The sequence below is a fragment of the Vigna unguiculata genome, chromosome 5, assembly GCF_004118075.2.
Source record: "Vigna unguiculata cultivar IT97K-499-35 chromosome 5, ASM411807v1, whole genome shotgun sequence".
In the NCBI taxonomy this organism is placed as follows: domain Eukaryota; kingdom Viridiplantae; phylum Streptophyta; class Magnoliopsida; order Fabales; family Fabaceae; genus Vigna; species Vigna unguiculata.
Genome location: NC_040283.1, coordinates 15684803 through 15700812, shown reverse-complemented (window position 1 = coordinate 15700812; position 16010 = coordinate 15684803).

Below are 16010 nucleotides of genomic sequence, written 5' to 3'. Positions count from 1 at the left end.
AATAAATAATGTTTAATTTTATTAGTTTTTACATTATTTTAGTTATATATACACAGTAAGAAAACAATGTATAATTGAAAAGACCGGACTATCCATTATTACTTCGTTGACAGCTGTCCATTTCAATGGTTATTATGTCATTTTGATGTGGTTTGTGATACCTTTTATACTTTTTTTTATTTTACCTTTTTAATTTTTTTCAATCTGACACAACATTGAAATTTCCAAACAACTCAGTTTCTTTTTTGCGGTTTTTGTCTGTGATGGTTTTAATGTCTTTTTAATACTGTGTACGTATATGATGTATGTGATTGACGTTAAGTCGCTGCTTTCAGTCCCTGTGTCCATTTATTTGAGTTTTTGTATTTCGTTTCCTTCCCATTATAGAGGTTCTTATTTGTGTCTACCACCCTCAAGTGCAAAGGTAAAAATGTTAGGTTACTGAAATTTTCATTTAATTTTCCTTTGTTCTGGGTTTATATAAGGAATGGTGATGGTTCTCCTTTACAAAAAAGAGAAAACTAATAATATATAATTCTCTCTTGTAAGAACAATTAAAATGTTAGAGTGTGATCAATGAACGGCAAATGTGGCATACTTGAACAAAATATATATATATATATATATATATATATATATATATATATATATATATATATATATATATATATATATATATATTTTATTAGGTATGTATTAATGCAAATTTAGTAACATTAATTATTTTCTTCAATTGTAGTAATTATGACGAGTTGCAAACATCAGTAAGTAAGTCATAAAAGTAATATCAATACAATCATAATTAAATTCTGTAATGAAATTCTCGAATACCCAATAAATTATCTCATATTTTAGATTGCCGCGCTTTTGAAAATATTTTCTCATGCCAGAAAAAATATCTCTATTAAGTTATCTTTTCTATGAAAAAGGTTGAGGTACCACTTAAAAAACCAGCCAAATAATATGAACTGTTATCTGAAAAAGAAAAATTATCAGCTTCGTGACATACTCACATATTACATGTTTATCATTTCAGTTTGTATCCACCCTCAAAAGTACATATGAAAGAGGAAAGTAGAAAAAACAATGAAAAATTTGTAACAACAAGATTGAAACGAAAAATATCATTGCTCAAAAAAGAACAAGAGTTAGAAACATCTTACGTGAGGGTAAAGAAGTTCACCCTGTAGACAAAAGAAGACAGTACACATCACTGTCAAATGTTACATTTGTGAAATCAGTACATGGGAGAAACTAACTCAATGGATCCATGTCATACTAATACATCTCAGTCAGCAAATGCAATCCAATGTTCAACAATTTCCCAAAACTTTTCACATAGGCAAAATTTGATGGATAAGTTTGAAGCAGTTCATCAATCATATACCAAACCGCCTCAAGAATATTATAATACATCACATATCAATCCACAATGTTTATTCAATTTCTTACTTAATTACAACAATAAATTGATGTCATCTCTTTATAGTTAACCAATTTTGAATATGTTTATGTTTTTTATATGAAGATGTACCACAACATTCAAATTTCATGCCTGATAATGACGAACTACTTGGAGATGAAGATCTACAAACATAATTGGATACATAATTGGATTCGTATGTAAGACAAGATGGCATCCTTATTTCTCCCAAATTACATTTATATAACTGTGATTACACTTTTACCTTTATAAGGGTTATGAAGATATAGGTGATCCTCTATACCAGTGTCAGCATTGTAAAGCCAAGATGTGGTATCCTGAAAGAATAAGAAAAAATATAAATACAAATAATCCAAGGTTTCAACTTTGTTGTGGGGATGGAAAAGTTGAATTACCACTGCTAAAAGAAGCTCCCCTATACTACATGAGCTTCTTACTGATATGACTTCAACACAGAGCAAAAGATACCAGTAAAATATTAACATACAACATGATATTTGCATTTACTTCTCTTGAAACAAAGATACACAAGTCAATAAACAATGGTCAGGGGCCACCAAATCTTAGAATACAAGGACAATCATGTCATAGAAATGGAAGCCTTCTACCACCAATTGGTGCAGTACCTAAATTTGCACAACTTTATATTTATGACACTGACAATGAAATACATAACAAAATTCAATCTTTCAGGTCAATTTTAGTTTTAGCACATATATTGAAATATACATAACTATCATTCATTGTTATAATTACACAATATATAGTTACTCATATATACTTTTTTACGATTGTAGGAATCAGAACAATGTTGATGTTGAAATTGTCACAAAACTAACAAAGATGTTGGATACACACAATGTGCATGCTAAATCTTTTAGAATGGCAAGAGATAGATACAAACACAAACCTTTTGATGATCTTAAGCTGAGATTGATTGCAAATAGGACTAAAGATGGACGTATTTATAATATCCTTACAATAGCAGAGGTAGCAGCACTAATTGTAGGTGATGTTGACTCCGCTTCTCCAAGAGATATTATTATTAAAAATAGAAGTGGTAAATTGCAAAGAATAAATAAATTGCATACAAGTTACTTAGGATTTCAATATCCATTACTATTTCCTTATGGTGAGGATGAATATAGGCAAGATGTGATTCATCGGAAAACATTACCTTCTAGAGCTAGCAAAAGGAATCGATTAACAATAAGAGAATGGTTTTGTTTTCGTATCCAAACAAGACAAATAGAAGCCAGTACTCTATTGAGATCTAAAAGGTTGTTTCAACAATTTGTGGTAGACGGTTATACCATGATAGAGTCAGAACGACTATCTTTTATAAGGAACAATCAATCAAAGTTAAGAGTTGACAAATACAACAATCTCTCTGACCGAAGTTCGAATTCAGAAAAGGAAGGGGCAAGCAAAGGAAAAAGAATAGTGTTGCCTTCAAGTTTTGTTGGTGGTAGACGATTTATGGATCAATTGTACTTTGATGGAATGACCATTTACAGTTATCTAGGTTTTCTGAATTTGTTTGTTACCTTTACATGTAATCCCAAATGGCCAGAAATAACAAGATTATTGAGTGATTTAAGTCTCACAACATCAGATAGACCATATATAGTTTCAAGAATTTTTAGGATTAAATTTGAACAACTATTGGAGGACTTAACGAAAAAAGATTTGTTAGGAAGGGCAGTTGGATGTAGGTATCATGATTGTGTGTTCATAGAATTGTTGTTACAATTTATAATTGATTATGATAACAATAAATATTATTTTTTCTTTTGTAGATATGTACATTATTGAGTTCCAAAAGCGCGGACTACCTCATGCACATTTATTACTTTTCCTACATCCAACAAGCAAATATCCTACTGCGACTGATATAGACAAAGTTATCTCAGCTGAGATACCATGTCCTGTAATGAACACATTGTTGTACAATTGTGTAAAGGATCACATGATTCATGGACCATGTGGAATAGCTAAAAAATCATCTCCATGCATGAAGAATGGAGTATGCTCACGATTCTATCCAAAAAAAAATTCAACCCATGACTGTTATAGATGATGGGTTTGCACATTACAAAAGAAGGGACAATGGTGTTAGTGTTACTAAGAATGATATTTCATTGGATAATCGTTATGTCGTTCCTGACAATCCGAAGTTATTATTAAAGTATCAACCACATATCAATGTTGAATGGTGCAACAGAAGTACTTCAATAAAGTACTTATTTAAATACATCAACAAAGGATATGCATAACTCGATTATAATGTAATTGAGCAACAACAATTGTTTCAATCAAACTACAAATGTTTGACAGGTAATTTCTTCTATATCTTAACAATGTCAAATTTCGTCTTTAACGTCAAAATATTAAATTCATCTTAGCTCATATACTATATTTTTATTTTCCTAGATGAACAAAGAAAATTTTTTGATACAATAATGTTGACTGTCAAGAATAATAAAGGCGAAATATTCTTTCTATATGGATATAGAGGAATTGGAAAAGCTTTCATGTGGAAAACATTATCAGCTACCTTACGTGCTGAACACAAGATAGTTTTAGTTGTGGCATCAAGTGGAATAACATCATTGTTGCTTCCTGGAGGAAGAACAACACATTCAAAATTTAAAATTTCAGTCCCTACACTAGAGAACTCAATTTGTAATGTTTTACAAGGATCAAATCTCTCACAATTGTTAAAGAAAGCTGATTTGATAATTTGGGATTAAGCACCAGTGAAGCACAAATATTGTTTTCAAGCATTGGACAAAACTATGTGCGACATAATGAGGATAGAAAATAAATCTAACACGATCTTTGGTAGCAAAGTAATTGTTTTTGGAGGAGACTTCAGGCAGATTCTCCTAGTGATTCCAAGAGGGAGCAGATCCGATATTGTTCATGTGATAATTAATTCTTCTTACCTATGGGATCATTGTCAGATATTAACTTTGACAAAAAACATGCATTTAGCACCACGGGAATCACAAAGTCAGAATGATACTATAATTAAAGAGTTTTCAGATTGGATAATAAAACTAGGAGATGACAATTTATCTAAACCAAACGATGGTGTAGTAGAGATACACATACCATCAGAATTCTTGATATTAGAGTTCAATGACCCTATTGAAGCTATTGTGAAGAGCACGTACCCATTGCTAGCACAAAACTACTCACATGATAAGTTTCTACAATCCAGAGCTATCTGGCCAGTAGAATTGAGACTACTAATGAAATTAATGATTATGTTTTGTCTTTGATTCCAGGTATGATATGTACATCAATTAAGTATTGCATATACTTTATATAAATATATCAACACTTTTATTATATGACGTAAATTGTATGAACCCTTATAGGTGAAGAAAAGGAATATGCTAGCTTTGACAACTCATACCAAACATAATTTGATGCATATGAGCATATTGCACCAGAATTTCTGAACTCATTGAACACATCAGGTTTGCCAAACCATAGTATTATATTGAAGATTGGGGCACCCATCATGCTTTTGAGGAATTTGGATCAATCTGAGGGTTTGTGTAATGGAAGCAAATTGGTTGTAACCAGACATGCAAATCATGTTATTGGAGCAAAAATTATCACAGGAAGTAAATTAGGTAATGAAGTATATATTCCTTGAATGTCTATGTCACCATCACAATCACCATGGCCTTTCAAACTTATTAGAAGAAAATTTCCAATAATATTATCCTATGCTATGAGAATAAACAAATCACAAGGTCAATCTCTACATCAATAGGATTGTACGTCACCAGTTTCCAGCCATGGTCAACTATATATGGTTGTGTGTAGAGTTTAGAGCATATCTGGGTTGAAAATACTAATTCACAACAAAGAGAAAAGACCTCTCAATTTTACAACCAATGTAGTTTTTAAAGAGGTTTTTCAGAACTTGTAGTGACTAAGGTCTTAACTACTTATAAACTGTAATATGTCATTTGAAACCTTATTTTGTTAATGTTATTAATATTTTGTACTTACTACATATTCGTAAATCACCAATTACATCAATTTTACATTTCCACATGTCCTCATCTACGATATTTTCTCTCAGTATGATTAACATATATATATATATATATATATATATATATATATATATATATATATATATATATATATATATATATATATATATATATATATATATATATATTTCTTTTGTTTCAGAACGCAATTGCCACCGAAAATTCATTTTAGCTTCATCTCAAACCAACAACACATTAAATCTTTTTTGTACACGCTTAAGATCACTTCAAACACTAATCATTACCTTTTTTAAATCTATTAAATATAAATCTTCGATTAAAATTAATGAAATTTATAATGTCTTATATATCATAACTACTTATCCTAACCAATACATATGCACGGGTTGAAGAACTATCTTTGCTCAGAATAATTATAATTAATATGTAATATAACAATTTTGCTAATATCATTTAGAAAATGGTTATACACATTTGCAGATCTACTCAACAATAAAAAAAAATCAAAAAAAAGAATGACCAATTACTAGATTTATTGAAAAATAGCAAAAATAGCAGTTGTGAAACAAACTAAACATATCAATTACTGAAAAACAACAAAACATCAATTGTGAAAGAAACTAAACATATCAATTATTGGAGTAAATATGAAAATTACCTGCCATAACTCTTCTTCACAAAGTATGCCAAATTGTGTCATGGAATCCACATGTTTTCACGAACAACGGCTAACCTAATGAATGTATAGAAACAAAGAAACATTTAAGTTAAACCATTAATGTGCACCTTACTATCCAACACAACCGCGTGGGCTTTTATAAGTTCAACCCCTTAATATGAATATATTATGTTGTAAACGAATTCACTTTAATTACAATGTATTTAGTTTGTATAACTACTATATCCAAAATATAAAACTGGATAGTCTAACCATTATTATTTCTTTAAAGAGTACAAACAATCACAACAAAACTTAGAATCTTTTAATATCAATTGTATATAAACTACAAATGATTATTATTTCGGTAAGCTGATGTATTGAATTTGTGATTGAGAACTATCAAACTATAAGCTAGAAGGGATAACAATAAGTTGTGTTGTTGGATTTCATGATCGCAAGTAAACCATTGCATTTGAGGAACTTTCTTCAAAATGCGTTGATAAGTTATGAAATTAATTATTGTACAGGAATTAGTGTTGTTATTGATTAAATGAATAATATAATAATTATTATATTTAAATAGATCAGAGGCACCACTTATGTCAATGGTAAGGTTGTGCAAGATATGACCCTTAGATTGCAAAATGTTGATTGATCTTCTTGGTGCTCAGGGTATATGAGTACTAGAATAGCAATTTTCCAGTTCCATCATTTGTCAATGCAAGTGGACCACACCACCTGTATCTCAATAAACAATATGTTCAAAAACAACTGATATTTCTAAACAATTTATAAGTAAGAGTACCATGAAATCATTCATTCTTAGTGATGTCAATATAACTTTGCTTATCAGGTGCAGATTCAGAAACTACTACTAAAATTCCCACCTAAGTACAATCATGTGATGGAAAAAATCAATCTTCTTACATGCATCGATCTTATGATAGTTGTTGAGAAAATAATTGGCTGATTCCTTCTTTAATAGTGTTATGAATTATAAAATTAAGATAAAGTTTGGTTTAGTCAAGAGTTGCGTCAAAGTATAAACTTATACTGATATATAATAGATGCAATAAAGCATACCATATCAGATCAAAATATAAAATGGTACATTTTGCATAGTAAAAAAATCAAAACTATTAAAATGGACTTTGTATAATTCTGTTGTAAAAAGAATCCAACTCCTGCTCCCAGAAAATGAATTCTATGTTTGACACACTAATGAGCTAATGAACAAATCCTTTGTTGTCATTCATGACAGAGGTTCACCAACCCTCAACTACAAGTATTGGGAATACTCAGACAATATATCCATTGATTTCAGCTGTCAGAGGAAATAATTATCCATATTCTCAATTTTTGAATCATCTTCATCGTTCTTCTCCTCTAAAACATAAGATCCAAAGATTCAAAAATTCAAAAACAATAGGTAAAAATTGAAACAATGTTGTATGTCTCACCCAAATAATAAGAACAATATACCCCAAACCTAGTGGTTTGGTTTTACTACTAATTAATTCCTGCATGACATATCCCATTAGCAAGCAATACACAACATATATAAAACAAGTATTCTAAAACACTATACTATACTACTAATTATACAAAAATAATATAATTAAAAACAAAATAAAGTAATTTTGTTTAAACAATTCCCACTTTTGCTTAAAGTTCTCTAGAGCAGTGTTTGTTGATGTTGTTTTAACTGAACTGACATTTTCTTTGGCATCTAACACATTAGCAGAAGCAACAATAAAATCTTGACAGGCATTATTAGAGAATCCACTACGATGTCCATTGAGATATTTTGTGTTAACCAAATAAATTCTAAGATTCTTATAAATACAGATCCCAATGGAAAGTGACACCAATAAAATTAAAGCTCGATCATTATGGATGTAAGCAATTGTTTCTATATTACTTCTTATTGCGAAACATATTCAAACCACACATTTCACCAACAAAGCATTTAACCAACGGTGGAAGGGAAACAACAATAAATTCAGGATCGGTTAAAATGGGGCAAGGTACAAGGAGTGAAAATAAAAGCTTACATGTTCTTGTTTAACTTTTCCTTCACAATTTTTTTTTTCTGGGTTCAAAACCCCTTCTTGTAGCTGAATTTTTCGAGGTTTCTAATAATAAAATTAGACAAAGATCAAGATCAAGATCAAGGAACCAACATTCAAGAAAAAAAAAATCATAACTTTTTATTGCTTACTATCTTCTTCCTAACAGGAAACTTTGATCTCTTTAATTACAAAATGGTATGGTCCCTGTTTTTCATCACAAAGAATGGAATGTCAATAGAAATTCGTACAATAGGTAAAAAAATCAGATTAACACTAACTACAATGCCAAAACCAAATACAAATAAGAAAAGACAAATTCAATATAGAAGTCATAAGGATAAGTCATTATGGTGGTAGAAGGCATTTTAAGAATGAAAAACTCTTTGCAAGATCTCAAAATCCTTTATTTCTTACTCTAGACAAACCTAAACTATAATATAAAAAAAAAACACAACAAAAAGACCTAAAATATAATACATGACACTAACCCGAATAATTCATGAATAACCATGAAACATACCCAGTCCGTCAACCATAACCACGAATAATAAAAATGAAATGTCACATGAAGAAGATGGAATGAGCGAGAAAGACGAAAATATTGCGAAACAAAAAGAAGTGAAACATTCATCAAATAAAAGGGGCAAGTTGGACAAAGACGAAATGGTAATAAGAATAACGAAAAATTGCATGGTAAAACATAAAGAAAAAATCGAAACTTTGACACCAAAGACAAATTTCTAAGCTCATTTTTGTCTTCCATGCAATGGAGATCTAAAGAGGAAGGAAACCCATTAAAGAAATTTGAAGATATGAAGAAGAAGAAAGAGGGAGAACCATCCATTTATCATTTTCTTGGTGTCCAACTGATAAAGTAGCCTTGAAAATACAAAAGAAAAAAACTTTTGATGAAGAAGAATGAGAACCATAGAAGAAAAAAAGAAGAAAAGAGGAAAAGGATGATTGCAGAAGAAGAAGAACAACAATACCTGATGTTTGAAACATTCATCCTTCTGATGAAGAAGAGGAATAGCAGTGTATCTGAGAAATCAATCCAATCATTTGTCCATCAAGCAATGCGATTTTCTAAATACAATAAGAAAAGAGGGCGGGAAAGGTACAAATGACTAAAAAAATCAAATTTTGGGATAGATGTCGAAAGAAGTTCAAATGACAAAAAACCTAAATTTTGGGATAGATGTCAAACTTTTAAATTGAGGTATTTGGGAAAGTTTGTTGGTAGTTTGTTTTCTTAGTATTTTGTCCTTTTTTTTCTCTTGTCTTATTATTAGTATTTTTGTTTCATCCAATTTTTTGTTTTTATTTTTTTCATTTCAATAATTTTAGTGTTAGTATTATTTTTTTGTTTTTATTTTTATCAATTTTGTTCAATTTACTCCTTAATTGTTAATGTTGTTTAAAAGGTTAACGATAATAAACAATGACTATGTATTACTTTGTGTGGTTTTGTTTTTTGTTTTTTAATTTTTTTTTTTACTTTTGAAAAAAATGTTTACATGTCAACTCAACATCGTGACACATGTTAGTGTCAATATTTTATATTCAATATGATTCTTATATTCGTTATTTTTGTTCAATTTAGTTTCAATTTTATTTAAAAGTACGCAATTTTTGTTCCTCAAAATTGATATCAAATTTAATTTTTTAAATAAGTTATAATGATGCTTTTATTAAAATTTGTATTTTTATTAAATATTTTAGGTTTAAAGTTACACTTAATTTTATGGATAATAACTAACACCATTTATATAAAATATTAAAATAGTTCTCATTCTTAAAATTTTCATTTTAATTTTTTGTCACATGCAAAATATTATTAAAAAAATAATAACAAAAAACACGATGGATCAAACCAAATGTATATAAAAAACACATAACAAATTCTCTTTAAAAGAAACTAAACAATTCTAAATATAAGAAAAGTGTTCATTTATTATGGAAAAAAAAAATAATAAGAGCAATCTTAAATGACATAATATCATGAGATCTTTTTAATTCTAAAAAAACTAACTTATCCGTATAATAATTTTTCTCATTGAAAATATAATAACACTTGAACTCTATTATTTTATTTATCTCATAACATTTATTTTATCTTCTTCTACGAGACCAAAGAAGAATTTGAGAAAGCGAAAAAGTTTTACATGAAATTACAAAATCATTTTTCAATCGAACATGTCTAAAATCTTCACCAATATTCATCTTAACCCAATTGTATCAAAAGATTTTAGAATAAGAAAGTCATGCATATCGTCCTTTGGATTAAAAATTTTATAACATTATCATCCAAAAATCAATTAAGATTATCTTCAAAGAAGATCACTTGAAAAATATGTTTATATCTCATCTAAAAATTGGACAACTTAAGAAAACTCCCAATCTTAAAGAGCAATTTTGTTTTCTTTTTCATTTTTTAAAAATCTCATTAACAATTGCACTTCTCTAATTTACGTAGACAATGAAATAGTTCTTATATATCAATTTGAAAATAATAATCAATAGAAAAATTATTGTAAAAGAACTTAATATCTTAACCAATAGATCTTTTGTAACCGCTTTTGGATGTATCAAAATGACATAAATTGAAAATAAATGTTTGGAATTTGAACAACTTCAATTTTAGAGCAATTAGTATTTACAGCGAAACTGAGCTTGAAATTTTTACTGCTAATTTAAATTTTGGATTTTTACTACTTAAATATTATTTAATGAATAATTTTTTCTATAAAAAGAACTTATGTTCTGTAACTGTTATTATTTATTTTTTATTGTTAGACCTTTACAGCTCACTAATAACCGTCTAATTCTGTTCGTTTAAAACTTAGATTCTTTTTAATGGTTTTACTATAACAAATAATATTACATTTTGTATAAACTAGTATTTTCATTACATTTATGATTAGGATTACGAACTATTTATTCTAAGTATTGCTTTTATTGTTTTTATCTGACCTTTCACAATAATGTCTATAACTTGGTACTGGAAAAAAAATTTGATATTAAAAGACAAGTGTTGGAAATATATCCCTTCGGATACAATTCCTATATATGGAAATTAGTAAATGTTATTTCTAAGGTGTTGGAATTTTTTTTTACTCTTGAAAAAAATGTAAGTCATTTAAGATAGAAAAGAGAGTTTCTATCATTTTTGGGTGAAATAATTGTAAGTCATTCAAAAGATGAGTTTGTGGGTTATCTTCTTCATAAGATTTTTTGAAATCCTACTTTTACAATGGAGTCTTTTACTGGTTTGGTCTCGAGATTTTTCTTCTCATATTTGAGTGAGTTTTTCATGTTAATAATATTGAGTTTTTTTTTTATATATTTTTTTCTCTTAAGCTTATTTTAAGTTAGACAAATAAAGAGAAAATTTTCCGCTTTCGCATATTTTTCTCAATTTTCTAACAGTAAGAAACCATGAGTCTTTATGCATTTAGTAAGAGTTAACTTCACAAATATTGAAACCACAAACATAATTATCTCTCAATTTTGCTCATTGTCGTTTATCTAGCTATAAATTCCCGTGTTAGTTTATATTAGTTTAATAAACTAAAAGGACAATTTTGAAGTCCCTACTATAAATCAAACAAAGTAGATAAGAGTACCCTTCTAGCATTATAGGAAGTTGAACCATATATATTAACAATACTTTTGTAAACAACTCATAGTGTTGTTATTCTTTTTCTATTAAAAAATCAAGTTCGCACCACTTTAAGTTAAATGGAGATTTCATGTAGCGCATGCATGCACCCATAGATCTCGATAAGTTTTTCAACACGCCTTCCTTTTATCTTGTATTATTTGTTAACATATGCCACGTTGGAACAATTTCATTAATTGCATAAATGATAATGATTATTTTTATAGGAAGCGGTAGTCCTATTTGATCTGCTTATACCTTTTACACATTGTTCTTTCTTTCATTGATATTTTCTTCTTTTTCTACTATTCATTTTTTTCATATATTAAAATGTAATAACAATGTGAATTTAGAGAAAATTAAGAACTATAAAAGGTTACAATACTAGTGATTATTGCAAAAATATTTGAACGTTGCCTCTGTAGTTTGGCTTGTGGTGCAATGCTTCTGTTTTGATTCCATAATTATTGCAATGATTATGATTCATGGCTACCCATGTATGTTGCAAATATGTTTTTGAACATTAGTGAGCAATATTGGATTTCATCCCATTCCATTCATTCCTTCACACCTATAAATAGGTGTTTTTGGTGCTCTCCAAAACACACACACACCATCTTTCACTCTTTTTCTTCATTCTTCAAGCTCTATTCTCTCTCATATTTCTTCTTTCTATCTTCTATTATCTGAGTTAAATATTCTTTCAAAAATACTTTCTTACTAGTTCTGAGATCTTCGGAAGATCCGAAAAGTTATTGTTATATCCTGGAGAACTTGCACAACACACTGCGGATAAGTCCTTAAGGACAGTGATTTTACACGTCTCAGGAATTAATCGAAATTTAAAATAAATAAATAGATGAAATAATGTAACCCTAATTTAAATAGGAAACTACTTACAAGATTGGTAAATCTTAATGATTAATTGAAATGGTATTAAAAATACTTTTCAGACCTCCTTAATACAAGGGAAGGCATGAATGAACTGCTTTTGGGAGTTTGTGCCACCATAGCAAACACGTCCCTTGAGTATGGTGCAACAATGGGCTTCTTTCCTTAGGATCATGTCACTTTGCAATATTTGAGACTGACTTACAGAAGTGATGAGACTGTAAGTAAACATCCATCTCACTGTCACGATATTTAATGTTGTCTACATGTGCCTATATATCTTTCTTTCAGGTTTCTATTATAGGATCACCACAATCACACCCTTGACCGCTAGTGAATCAACATTCGGGGTCACATTTGATTGGGATGATGATGATTCTATAGGAACCCAATGAGCTTTTTTAATAAGAAATCATCATCACATTGAGTTCTACCTGAAAAGTATGACACTTGAAAATGTTCCAAGTCATGGTGTCATCCACTTTAACTGCAACTCTTGGGTATACCCTGCACACAAGTATAAAATGGATCATATTTGCTTCAGCAAAAAGGTAAATCAACAAAGTACAAATGCCATGCAAGGATTTTATAAAGTCTCATTTTCTCTTCGTAATTGTGAATTACTAGTTACATGTTTGATTACTACTAACGTATTGCATGCATGCATACCTTCCAAGTTAAACGCTAGAGTCACTTCTTAAGTATAGAGAAGAAGAAGTAGAGAGTTTAAGAGGGGGTGGAAGAGGTTTTTGGTTCTTTAATCTTATACATATTCGTAGTATTTATATAACATGTACTTATATTTTAGGATCAAGGTATTGCTTTCACTACTCAGTATAATTGTGTGATTTATCTACAGTTGAAAGAGATGGAATGATGTGATTCTTATTTTTTATGCTAAGTTATGGAGAAATAGTCGCTTTGTTTAGAAAAATTTGTGTGGGAACATTTTTTTTGCTTAACACATGGTTACTATTTAAATGATGGTTCAGGTAAGGAACACGAGCAATTGACAGGCTATAAGCTAGTAGCTGGTTCAAAGTATTTGCAGTCTAAAGCCAGGTTGATTTTCTCATTTTAGAGTTTGTTTTGGATGATTTTTTTTTTCTTTCTACAAGTTAGGAAAATCAAGTAATGGCACCCGAATGAGAAAGGGATTGCAACAAATTTTCTCTCCTCAACAAAAACAGTGGATGGTAAAGTAAAGATAAGTTGTTACAATGCTGACTTTATTTCCTAATACTAAGGCCACTATACTATGCTCTGTAAATTTTAGAGTGTTAATTCGAGAAAGTTGTTGATTGCCTCTTTGGGATTTGATTTTCTGAATTATCCACCGATTAGGTATGCTTTCTGAGTTTTTTTCGAAGTTGTTAATTGGTGTTTCTCTGCCTCAATACTAAGACCACTCCAGTCTTGCATTAGATTCTTGCATGTTTAATTATTCCCCTTAGTGTTGTTGAATATGGTGCTCATACTGATTCATGACTTGGATATGATTTCTTGGTCTGATGTATGAATTAACAAAATTACAAAATAGTGAAGCAATTATACATTTGAACAAAATTACATCTAGTATTTTTAACACATGCATATTTGACAAGTTATGAAACGAGGGGCCTTGGAGGTTTTTTTTCCTTATATTTGCTTTCTTATACGAATATGATATTATTTGATGGGTAACCTTTCTGACAAAAGTTAAAATCTCTAATCAAAATTAAAGTTTCACTTTGGTAATTCATATGATAAAGCTTTTATACGGTAATTTATAATTTCTAATCAAAACCATTACAATATATATTTTATACGATAAATAATGTTACTAATTATGATTATTTTTTATGTTAGTAATTATGATTATTTTTTATGTTAGGTATCTGATCAATGGAGTATTCTTAATAAAAAAACAAATTATTCAGATCAAGATTGATAGTTGAAGAATCTTATTAGACTTTCATTATGTCAGACTTTATAACTATAAAAACAAAGATATTGTAATATTTCACTAGTTTGAACATCTAAACTTTATTATTTACCGTGAACTTATAGATAATGATCCTTGTTTGCATGAATGTTATATCTAATTATAAACAAATGTCCAAATGTCAGAATTTTTGTTTATTTATAACATTATGTTTTAGGAATTATATGCATTCAAAAAGTGTAAAAAATAAAATTAAGAGAATTTGAAAAAATAAGTAAAAATACCAATAAATAATAAATTGCATTACAGGAATAAAAGACATTGAAAAATGACTTTTAGTATTGTCATACAGGATAAAAGATTTAAACTATTGACAACTAGGAGAGGTTTGCAAAACTCTCGCAAAGTATTAGGGGTTTCAGAATCGTTGGTAAATAATAGGGGTTCCAAAACCATCGATAAATACCGAGGGTTCTAAATCATTGGTAAATACCAGAGGTTCTAAACCGTTGGTAAATAGCAGAGGTTTCAAACTCACCAGTAATTACTACTTTACCAGGAATTAGTCAAAACTGTCAGTAATATGTTAAAAATAATTTTTGCTGTTGTGATTATCAACTCTTATATAACACTAACAATGTAGAGGATCTACGTGCTATCTATGAATGGTCATTATAAGCAATTGATTAATTCATAAAAGCTATATATATATATATATATATATATATATATATATATATATATATATATATATATATATATATATATATATATATATATATATATTCTCAGTGTTTTTATAAAAATTCGCTAGGCCGGTTAACAAACGTTCATTCTCGATTGAAATTGTCTTCTAAAATCTATATCATTTTAAGTGTTGAAAGTTTTGTATATGAAACACTTACCTTTGGAGTGGTAGTTTTAAAATACTCATGAAAGTTATAATATTATGAGAAAAAGGATATTTAGTATTACCGATCTCGTCTGAATGAATAAATTTATTTTTGAAAAAATAAAAAAATATTTTTAGTTAATGATAAATAAAAAAAATGAAAATGTTTCAAATTTTTGAACTTTAATTTCAGAAAAAAAAAAGAAAACACAAAGAGAAATGTAAAAGGAGAAAAGAAAGGAAGAAGAAGAAATAATTTGTTTTTAATTATCACACTCCCTTTAAAACAAAGCACAAAAACACGTACATTCAACACTTTTAGGTTTTTTCATTTATTTCATATGAAAGAAAAAAAAGATAGAAGAGGAAATCTAAACCAAAACTTTGTTTAGATACTTGATGATAAGATCCTATTAGGAAAGAGT